The 12,704-nt window shown below is 33.7% G+C and overlaps 1 protein-coding gene across 1 annotated transcript in view; it reads left to right on the top strand.

Annotated features, from left to right (window-relative positions):
* The window catches only part of Ten-a (tenascin accessory), a 338,450-nt gene that overhangs the window by 54,359 nt on the left and 271,387 nt on the right, over window positions 1–12,704 (top strand). The gene's annotated exons all lie outside the window — the stretch shown is intronic.

Below are 12,704 nucleotides of genomic sequence, written 5' to 3'. Positions count from 1 at the left end.
TGTCGAGTGGCGAGAGCGATAAATCTGTACGAATTTCTCGTCGACGCGGTGAACTTTCTAGACTCGCAGGAATATCAGTCGACGCTGAGCATTGGTTCGAGAAACTGCGAGGCGCGAGGCTGCCTTTGCCATTCACACTCTGTAATCCTACCCTTAGTGTAAAATATACATGTATATAGTACGCTATATCACCACCTCTTGATCCTAATCTGCTTTCGACAAGCGAAACGAAGAAGATAATTCCGAGAATTGTTTGTTTCCCCGAAAAGAGGATAGACGTTTTAGTCGCACACGATTCTCAAAACTTTGGCTTATCTTGGAATTATTTTCTTCGTTTTTTCAATGTTTTATTTTGCTAACTTAATTTCGTCCTTTATCAGACTGCATTTTTCAACGAGTGACGGGGTTTAGGATTGCAACTCTAATAAAGTGTGCTGGTACTACATTTTTCTTCTCTTCCAGATGCTGTATTAAAACCTATCCCCATCCTTTCTTAATCTACTTCTACCTGCTTCTAGGCACACTCCTATTTCTCAGATACCATTCCGTATAAATCGATTTTCGCTAAACTAGATAAGGTAATGCAAACCTTAATCGTGTTTGCATTTTCATCTCCGCAACTAGCAGCTTTTATTATCTAATTGTCACTAATCAAAAAAATATCTCACTAGATCCAATATTGCCTCTTTAGTAAGTTGATTAAATTTTAAGGTATGATAAAAGATAATCTTCTTACGGTTTTATTATCGATTTTGATATGTCGAAATATTTGTATTGAAATTTACCAGGGTAAGTATATCAGGTACATTTGCATAAAACTGTGATCGCTCATATTTAGTCTGCAGATGAATTTCAGATACAGATAAAAATTTCAAGAAAAAAACTCATGTGTCATTTTGAAGTACAATCCGATATTAAATATTTATTTATTAATATAATCATTTTTTGATTTATAAAAAATTTGTTTATACAAGGTATATTAATGGAACAATGTCACCACAGATATTATTGTTTATATAACAAAGTCTAACTAATGGGAATCTTTGAACTGAAATCAATTGAGAAATAATTAATGATCAAAATAAGTTTTTCTTAATAACAAAAACTGTAATTTATTAGAGTATATTTAAGATTTTCATGCTGGAGCGGAATCTTTGCACCTAACTAAATTATTTCGCTCCAGTGGATAAATCCAGTTCGTCTACGTTGTACCTCTCGAGAGCATTGGCAACGGAAACTTGAAGATTTGTGTCACTTGGAAGGTGGATTGTAAACAGAAAACTGATGTACTCTGTCCTTAAGATAAATCATATAAAAAACAAAGAGATCTAATTAGTCACTTGCAAAATTTTGTAACATTTTAGGCTTTCGAATATTTTAAAAGGTTTAATTGCCCAAAGACACTGCAGCGAAACGTAATAGTGCATTTAATCACAATGTCACTGAAAATCGTATCGAAATTAGATTTTGCTGAACATGCAGTCGAAGGATAAAGGGAACCCACTCTCCGTGATTGCAAGTCATTTGCAAGCTCCAGATTTCCGGAATAGAACGTGGATCAGCTAGCGTCAGGCAACTATCCTTTAACAGGGAAGTACCGTCGTTCTACAGCGTTTACTTCTAATTACTGAACAATTTTGAGTCGCTCGTATGCAATATAATCATTAATCCTCGCTCACTAAAATGTAGCTGACTATAATGGCACCTTCTACAATCTCCACAATGAGAGATTTTCAACATTTTTACGAACAATTGTATTTTACATTTGTCTGATCGTTTGTCGATACTATTTTCTCCAACCTAATTTTTTACAACGTTATTTCACCAAGCTTCCGTTACGCGAACACGTCAAATAATCTCGCTAATTTAGACAATACAAATCGATTTAAAATTTACAGTCATTAGCATCAAATTTTCATCTTTCTCATTAGCATGTGCTGAAAATATACAACTCCCCCATTTTACCCTAAAAATATGATCAAATATAGAGGTGTTTGATCAATAAAATGCTTAAGTTAGTTATGATACAATTGATACAAATCTTTTCAAAGTAGTTGAAAAGCAAATTTTTTATTAAAACGAATAGAAAATATTAACCGTGTCCCCGAGTGATTTGTAGACAAAATCAAGTGGGTTTAGTAAATCATGTTATCTTTCTTGAGTCAAGATCAAATGCACTATTTCGAATTTATTGTTATCGTAAGAAAGTCAAACAAAAGATTTTGAGAATTAGGTCCATATCATCGGTGGGCAAAGCTATTGAAGTGCAGATAGGACGATAACGTTGTCCATAAATCCTGTGAGAGTTGGTGGGGGATGGGAGAGATGGGGGGGGGGGTAGAGGGAAGGGAGAAAGTAGGGAGAGAGGGAGAGGTAGGGATCAGTAAAGAGAGAACTAGGTCACGCTGCTCTATCGATGCATTCAGCTGCAGCCATACTATACTCTCTTCCTTTTCCTCTTCCTCCACTCTTCCACTGCCATACCCCCCCCCCCTCCCCTCCCCTTGACGTTCTCTTCCTGCTTGTTCTTTCTCAACTCCTGCCGTTACACCATCCCATCCCTCGGTTGAAACAAACTCTGTGAGTCAGTACCTCCCCCCTCCCCCCTTCTTCTCTCTAGCAAAACGATTTCGAACCGTACTTGCCATGGAACACCAGCGATAGTAGTGCTGCATTTTGCTGGACGTTCTTTCTACGCGTCCAAACTCCCCCCCAAAATCTTATATTTATTCACATTTGCTTATCACAAATCCCAGTTCTGTGATTATTCGACGGTCCTTTTGGATTGTATACTATTACATAAAATATAACTCTCTTTTGGATTATTTTTATTCTGCTTTGCTTAATCGATTTTCTAGGAAACTGCAATGTATGTACGTTATCACAGCAGTATTCTATCCGGAAGTTTGCATTTGCGCAGTAGAGCAGTTCTCGCCTCTTTTTCTACATTCTCGCTATTGCACTTTAATCCTCACTCGACGAATTTGAAACATTATTTTTTAATTTTATTACGAAATGTATTAAGCTTTGTCGAATCTACTTAAATATTAATTTCAGATTACTGCATAAGATTTTATTGTTTTACAAGTATTATCAACAAATTCATTAAGTGTCTACAGGTAATTGATATTGGTTTAATTGCAATTAAAGTTGTACTGATCCGTTTTATCTCTTCTCATTTTGTTATTGTCACATTTTTGTATTATATTTAGGTAGTCTGTATATAATGTTTAATCATGTTTAATCCATAATAGGTTTATATTGCCTTCGGATAATACTTGCACTGGATATGCTGCAGAAAAGTACATTTTTAACAGTCAAGTTTGTGTTCAAACAAAGCTATACATATAATACATTATACATATCGTAGAAATGTTCTATTGTTTCGATGCCCTGACAGTGTTCGAATGTGTCTGAGGACTTAGCCAAACTGCAAATAGAGCCTTTTGTAAGACGATTGAATGTGTCTTTTGATGCCAACATGTTAGGATTGGTCAGCACCATTGCAGAAAGTCGTAACTCATACCTAAAAATTCTCAATCTGAACAATTTTGTTGTGGTAGCTTAACAAAGATATTAGTTGTATTTGCTTCATACAAAAGGCAGTAGACTATATAGTATATGATATTTAATTATATTTATTGCATATATGGCTACCTATTATTGTATATCCAAAAACTACAGATGATATAGAATATTTTTGTCCAAAAAATATAATATCTAGCATTTATATATAATAAACGTTTAATCGATTTTTTGCCTCTTCCGAACGAGGCAAGCGGGTTGAACGCGAAATGTAATAGATGAAAAGGAACTCCGATCACGATTTTCGTCGCGTGCATTTTACTCTCATCAATTCGATTTAGATATTCAAATGTGTAAAGTTACTTTAATGGTCTATATTTAAATTTATCCATGGATCTGTCTCTCATACAGTATTTTTGTCCAACTCTATCTATGCATCTTTTTCTATTAATAAAATAAATCAAAATGAGTTAATATATCCTTAAAAATTCAAAGTTTTAATTATCATGCTTTCATTATTTTGTCAAATAGTTTTCTATAATAATGCTAGTTTAATAAGTTTTAATGAAATTGAATTTAGTAATTATACACGAATAAGATTTTTTGGTTGTATTGAGTGACAAAATTTGTTATTCGTCAGGTGTGCAGTTAATTGTTACTCATACTAAAAATGAAAATAGACTTTACTAATGCTTAGAACTTAATTACTTTGGTTACAAAGTAGGTAACAGATTATTCTTTTATTTATGTAAACTTTGATTTTCATGGTATATCTATTTTTGGTTGGGGCTTGTCTCATGTTACTTAATATATTATGCAAAATCTAAAAGATACCGTTGTACGTAAGATATTAATATTCATAAGCTGTTCTAAGATATTCCAACTAGAGCTTAACGTAATCGTGAAGCCTGTGCTTAATTAAGATTTTGAAGAAAATTGACTGTTGATGAGACTATTATTTTTTTACCTTTATCGTAATAAATTGAAAGGAAATTGTTATTGTAAATTCATAAGTTTGTTAATTTGCTATTGTACATTCATGCATTTTCAATGCAAAATAACACAAGAACATTGTCTTTAAAAATATTTGCTCAAAAAGAAAATACAGGATACACCTCTGTTTCTATTCTATATAGTTAATCTTGAGGAAAAAAATAAATGAATAAGTTATTGGTCACTTTTTTTAATATCAGCAATAAACATGCTATAATTCTGGTAGTAATAAACTTAATGTTCTGCTATACACAAAACACGTCTCATGATATAAATCTAGCGGGATGACCATATGTAGGTTTACACTACTTACGTAACTAAAATACACGACTACTCTTGAATTCAACGCGTGATAAATACATATATACTCTATTTCTTGCATTTCTAGTACAAATTAATAAACGAATTTCAAATTCTCGTATATTATTATAATTAAATTATTAAGTTTAAAATTAGTTAAAAAGAAATTCAACAACCACATGTTACGTATCGTGATATATTACAATTATAATATTTATAAGTGTATGAAATTTATTATTAATTATTGCCGCTAATTTTATTTTATATTCGTAAATTATTATTTACTTAAACAGTCCTTTTGTAATAAATAATTGCTTTATAAACACGGTACAAATGATTAATAATTTGGATTCTACATACGTTAGTCGTATGTTTATTAAATGAGTACAAAATTACTTATCGTTAGCAGAATGTTGTCTGCGTATATTAAATTGATGCTCACCGTTAGTGCACATCTCACCTGGATCTCTGTAGCTTGCAATGGGCAAGGCAAGTTGAAGCAATTGTCTGTAAATGATGGATGTCTCTTATGTACGTGTAGAAGCAGTGGGTGTAATGTATATACGTAGGGTTACTTGGATCAAATGACAATTACCACCGCAGAACTCCCGTTGGACAATGACGTATGGACCACTTCATACCAACGGAGGGCAAGAGGAACATATTCTGTACGGAAACAAAGCTTAATGTTAGATCTTTGCTTGCGTAACAAGACTCCCAGTTATACCAAAATGACATAAAGAGCGATTTGTCGTTAGGCGACCCAGTACAACAACAAAGCTAGGATCTTATCCACATGATAGTCTGAACCTACTTAATTATACATCACTTAATAATATGTAACGCTGCAATAAAAGATAATGATTACAGATAACGCGGTAATTTTCTATATATTTGTTACAAACATATATATAGTTAGGGATAGAGTTGCAATAAATTTTTTGTTCAATGAAACAAGTTGAATATTTGTTTTTGCAATTTCATCAATGCACTTTTCTACAGTGTTTTATTTGATGGAACTACGTATGGTATTTCAGTGAAGACTTGCAATAGGAAATAATACTATATGTATTATGACGTTCGTTAAAGGTTATTTCTTTACTTTTTTTGTGCCAAACTGCAAGCTTTCCTGGTTGTTTTTTCGGAGCCGGTGTTCGCAGTACTTGAATCTCTATTCAATCAAGGTATCTTGTTTTAAGCTGGGTTGCGAACTGTTCGTAAGCACCAATCATGTCGATAGGACTTGATAGATAGATTCACTGATTCGTACCATGTACAAAGGGCTTACTGCGAAAGATATTCGTATTTAACTTCTGGCGTGTTTTTTTTATTTCCATGTACCAATAACGAATATAGTTCCATTTGATAGTAATTTAGACAATTATTCTCAGCGAATCGTATAAATTCTAAAGTTCTTCTTTACATTGCAGCACCGAAGTGATTTTTAAAGAATTGCTGTCAATTATTTACCGTTCCATAAAATCGAAACTTTAATTGAACCGAAAAGCAACATTGCATGGATAGAATATTTTCAACACACCGGCACGAGCCATGCTAATCTCGCAGATGGCAAAGCACCACATTTTTCACGCTAGACGCTCCGTATCTGCCAGCATTTCATTTGCAATATATTGCAAATCCATTACGAGTGGCAAGCCTCGGGTTGTAAACTTTATCACGTCCTCCACGGGCAAGTGCACTCAAAATGCCAGCGCTATATATTTCTCTCGTTGCATAGCTATGAGTCATAAAAGTGTGAAATTCCTTTCTTAAAGGACTTAATGACGTGTGAACTTTTACTAACAATAATACTTTTTAATCATTGTAAAAATCTTCCCACGAGAAATCTTACTCGATTTGTTGTATATTTGCCTTACAAATTTTTAAAAGAATTTTCATAAATTCGAATATACAGGGTTTTTACTTAATTCAGCCCTGAGTGTGGATGTAAATATTCATTTCTCTTCGCAAATATAAGAGATAATAATTTTTTTCATAGAACCTTCCTAAATGTAATTTTAATTCAGATCCAAAAGGACGTCTTATGCAAAAATTTATATCTTCTATAGTTACGAAGATAAATACATTTTTATATCTACACTCTGGGGAGAATCAAGTAATAAACACCCCACATATAGTATAACCAGAGTGGCTGCCACACAAGTGGTACGAGTCTAAGAATTTAATTATTTAGAAGAGCAAGAGTTAATTTTATACATAGTAGAATACATAAATTCTATAATTGGAATAAGATGAAGATATCCAAATCTGTCTGTCTTGACCGCAAGAATAAATTTATGACCAATCACGAAAAAAAGATAACAGCAACGTTTTCATTGTTCAGTTCACATATAAATATTTTTGGGCTTTATCCTTCTTATTGTGGTTTTCGGGTCGGTTCGATATAAACGCGCATAATGAATAATTGAATAAAAATGGAGCGCGTGCAAGGGGTGCCCGAGGGCTACTTTGTGAACATGCAAATTAAGTTGAAACAATTATTTAAAAACGCAAAGCCTATTATAGTGTATCAAGCGTGGAAATGCTTAAAAATTGCTTTTTCGTCGAATACAATTATCAATGAGTTTGTTGATTCGAAATGATTAAGCTATTATGGCAATAGGTGTTCGGGGGAGAATTTGGTGTATCACTGAGGAGGAATAGGAGAATATGCTTGGCCAATCAAGTATTTTGGAAATAGATGCTTGCATTAGATATAGATGGAGAGGCGAAATGGGAGAGTCGCTTGACCTCACGACTTGACACCACGATCCGTCATTTACAAGCAATTAGGTGTATTAGTGTACGTTGGGGCAAAGCGTCATACGTACTGGCTTCTACTTATCTGCCAGCCATTTGATCCAACGCGCCAGTATTATCAATCTGGTAAGCATATCGTAGCCCGGCAGCTCTATCCTGCATTACCTATCGGACTAATCTACTCACCTACCTATGCATGTCCGTGCGATGCAAACATCGCTCTATTGTGTCTATTCGTTGAACTGCACTGCAGCTGTACTCAGGATAATAGCATTGAAAATGATTCTATTCTCGGAAATAATGACGTCGGCTCACACTGTACTTTCCATGCATTCTATCTCACAGTTCTGCCACGACGTTATTTTACCTTCAAAACGAGTGTGTGAACCAGTTTTCCATTTTAGACTCCGGATCTTGCGTGGGTCCACATTTTCATTCTTCGAAATCTCTATTGGTAACCATTTAAATAAATTAATTATAACGGTTCTTGGGAGAAATATTGTGACTAAAATTTATTACGTAATTTGCTAATTGGAAAAATTTCAAATGAATTTATTGTAATAAGTATATGGTACGAAAAGGATTGTAATAAGATTAGTGTAAAGATTTATTTATGTTACGTTTTAAAATTATAGAACAAACGGTCCTGATTGTGTTAAATAGGAATTATTTCAATCGTACGGCTTCTTTGGAAGTCCCGATGGTTTAATGAAACTTCCTTAATAAATATTCGAACGATTCGGAAGGTCAAATTTATACTGTAATTTTAAGTGACAATAAATGGTTGAGTTTGAACGTTAGTTTCGCGTTGCTATACAAGTACCAAACGCGAAATTCATTTACTTCAACAATAAAATTACTAACGTTATTATGACTATTACCTCATTGCGTTGCAACTAACAGCGCGACACCACCCTTAGAATCGCTACTCGTCTCACTGGGCTTGGTTTCTGGTAATGGCGTCGTTATGACTTTTATCTTGCGTACCACTAAAAAGCAACGAGCCTCGAAGCACGCTTGAATTTTCTGAAATTTTGCCATTCTCGATATTTCTCCTGTCTTTTCTTTCACTCCAATTCGCCAAATAGTTGGCGCGCTTTCACGTAAAAGCTATTTCGCCCAAAAAGCTTTCAATGGTCGCGTTCAACAGACTCAACAGTTGTGCAACTGTTGAGTAATTCTTATTAAAATTTTACTGCTATTAATTTAAATTGTAAAATCTATTAGTAATAACCACTAGTAATATATCACTCCATTTAAATTTCGATTTATTGAATTTAGCTCAACGAATAATATAGTGTATAGCTTAGAAGATAACTGGTTGATATAATCAATCCGATATCATTGTTGTAATTTTGGCTAATGTTTCACATGTTATACGAGGTCTCTTAGGTGTACGTAGAAATTCTCTTGGATTGATTAATTATGAAAAAAGTACTACGATTTTTAATTTTGTTTGATAATTAACTAATTATTCTGCTTCTCGTTAATAACACTTTATATACGTATTAGGAATTAAATCTAAGAAGGTAGTTTCGAATAGGGTAATTAACTCTGCCTAGAAACGTTCTTTCATCACTTTTATGCTACAAATGAGCATCATTTACGGTTGATATGTGAAATAAATAGTGAAAAATGTAAAAAATCTGAAAGAATTGTGTTTGCAATAATAATGTTAAAATAAATTTTTCTTATAATGCTTTTTAGTATTATAGCAACTCCAATTGCATCCTCTTCCCTTCATTACACACCATATACATAATAACCGGTCGTTTAAATAAAAACAAAGTTAAAAAACAGCGTTTGGAGGCAAAGGATTAAAATGAATAATGAAATTGTAAATCTGGTCCGTTTTGCAATATCTTTATTATTTACAACTATAATGGATTTTTCGAAGTTTATGATGGTTATAAACAATATCGCTACAATCACCAGTAAACGGTGCACTTAGTTTAAAACTGAAAAAAAGAAAAATTTTCGATACGGTTGGTATTAAAATGAGGGAAAGAACTTAACACGCTTAAAGTAGATGAAACTCAGGCAAAATCACTATCTTTGCTCACGTTAGGGCTAAAATGCAAATTATGGAGGTACGACACAGGGATCGAAGGTATATAATATCATCTAGTATATACATGTACTTGTAGGTCCATGCACAAGTGGTAGGAACGACAACAACAACAGGGTACGTAGCAGCGGTTAATGGGGATGTTGTCGATACCAGCACGTTACCATATGCTGTGACCGTAATTTGCTCTCCCCCTCCTAATTATTGTCCTTCTTGACATATATATTTGTTCTATCACCCAGTATTCCTTCCATCTCTAATTTCATGCTGGTTGTATAAATTTCTTACTCTTCTTTTTCCTCCCAAGTACCTCATAAACTAGTTTACAGTATTGGGATATAGCAGCTTGCAAACATGTTTCTCTGCAACGTCCTGGACATTAAGGGAGTCAGGTATAGCGGCCGTGTATGCATGCAGTTGGCCAGCCCAATAGCTTATACTTCGGTCATGTGTACAAGTCGTATGTGTCGTTACTTATTTCGTTAAAACTCAGGAATAATGGAAGAAAAGATTTAGAGGTTAATAACAACATCGCGGAACAGGCATCAATGACCAATCAAGAGAGTTGTTAAGAACAGCATATTAATTTGGAGGATTTCAAGTTTGCCCATTATCGAAACTTGGTAGCTCGATAGCAGCTATAAGCAGGTGTAGCTATAATTACCATATTCAGCTATTTCTCAAAATGTAGTAAACATGTATACTACGTATATTTTCACTACATTCGACAATTATTCAGGTATATTATACAGATACAGAAGCACCGCAGTGAAAGCATCAAAAGGAATAGAGGTTTCCTACGTACTGCGGCTGTACTTATGTATACCGAAGCGATCATCAATTTTAAAGTTACGTGGGTAAAGTTTATTGCGCACGTTGGATTTGTGCAAAGGCTGACGCTATTGTAAAGTTACTGAAGTTGTTGAAGCCCTCCACTTTACCTTGCCCCCGACGCGGCCTTTTCTACTTTGACCCTCTCCTTCCCGCTCTTTTCAAATTCCTTCTTCTTCACTTCTCTCAATTCTGTTTCCACTCTTTCTTTACCTCCACCAGCGTCTGATGCTCTCTCGCTTCAGTTTATGGCTCCCCTTTCTCACCAATCGCAGTACGACGCACGAGAATTCAAAAGAGCCTGTTTGGGACAATATTATGTCTTGCGCACATGTCACTGACTCTAAAATCGTATAAATTGACTTGAAATAAGAGCTACACATTTTATACGAATCTTGCCATGTTGCATTTTCTCCTAATTCTAATATTGAAATATTATATTGCTTTTGCACAGTTATGAAATAAAATGGAATAATTTTCATTTAAGCTTGCTTTACATTTATTAAAATACATATAAAAATGGATTAATACTGACATGAGTCTTTGGTCAAGGGGTTTAATGGACTAAAGCTTCATCGCCCTTTGAACACTGAGTTGTGCGCTGTGGGTAGCTCGCTTCTTACCGCATAGCGTGTACTGAAGCTAGGATGAATAAGTTTTAAGCTTCGATGCAAAATATATTGATCGTACCTAATATAGTTTGAACCGTATTGCAAAACCTTCACAGAATTATTTATCTCATTGGAGATTTTTAGCATCATATAAGCATGGGAATAGTAACTACATTTACCTAATTCTAACTCACTTCCAAAGTTTTAATAAATATATTTGATACAACTATACAGGGTGAGGCACTTAAGCCGCCCCAGAATACGAATGCCGAAAGAGGTGTATCTCTTTAACTATAACAGATATTCAATTTTTCCATAGGACATTTTCGAAGCCTCTTGTTATTTGCTTTCAGAAAGGTTCTATGCAAAAATTGAATATCTTTTATAGATGAAGAGATACGCGCCTTTCTGCATCCATATTCTGGGGCGGCTTAAGTGCCTCACCCTGTATAATAAATGCGTAAATGAAAACCGTATTTCGGTATTTTTATAATCAGCATGACATATTTATTTAACTTTAGTTTTTTTAAAGACATGTAATTTTTAGTCAACTGATTTATTATTTCTTGGAGATTTTAGCTAATTTATTTTTTACTATTAAAAATATTGAAGACTAGGTCGAGATAATCTTCATTTGTAAAATAAAAGGTTTAAACTTATTTCAGTGGGTATAATACTATATCCGTCGGTCTTAAAGATTGAAATCCCACAGGAATCGTGTCCCCGAAGTGCAAACAGTCTGATGACATTTTACCAATTATAGCACTTTAAATCAATTTATAGCTACGCTTCACCACTTCTTGAGATAAAACAATTTTCTGTTTTATTTTTCTAATACTGTATAATTCAGTTCTGTATAATCATTTTATGTATATTTTTAACCTTTGATAAAACAATTAAGTTCTACTTTGCTTTACTCCAGCACGAAAATATAATTAAATAGGATAAAATTTTAACAAACTTAAGTATTTTGTTAAAATATCTATTGAGATAATTATCTTTAGGAAGTACCATTACTAGTTTTGCAATTACAATTTAATAAGATTTTAGAAATATATTTGAGCATTTACTTTCATTACAATTCTATTCGATTTTCAAGATCTACAAATTTCAAAATACTTTTATTTATCAAAAGAAAAATAATGACAAGATTAAATCGGAACTTTGATAATAAAGATGTGGTTATGGTATTGTCAATAATGTCAACGTTTGCAAATACATGTCGAGAAAGGGAACAAGAGTGCCAGCAATGTAATGTATGACAGCGCGTTTTTTGTGCTTCTGTGCATGAATCACTAAAGGTATTTTTAGTATCGCCAGGTGACGATAAATTATGTATAGAGCCGACACATGCAGTCACTGATGCGGTACGTACGTGATAAATTTTATAGATGATCGTTCACATACAGTTTGGTCTACGTTGCTAAAAATCCTGCCCTGCCTTTTGTCGTACTGTACGTCAATCATACTTCAATCTGGACAAATCTATTATTTCTATAAACATGCAATTATAGCTACTTGTTAAATGACAATTTTATGGATGACCATTTATACATACGGTTCGGTCAACGTTGTTTAAAATCCTTCCACGTTTTTTGCTGTATTATGCGTCAATC

Source organism: Prorops nasuta, unplaced genomic scaffold, assembly GCF_024137725.1.
Source record: "Prorops nasuta isolate Cenicafe-Biocafe unplaced genomic scaffold, Cenicafe_Pnas_1.2 PNAS00015, whole genome shotgun sequence".
Classification (NCBI taxonomy): Eukaryota; Metazoa; Arthropoda; class Insecta; order Hymenoptera; family Bethylidae; genus Prorops; species Prorops nasuta.
Note: the sequence above shows the minus strand (reverse complement) of the source record. Positions and strands in the feature narration are given on the sequence as shown.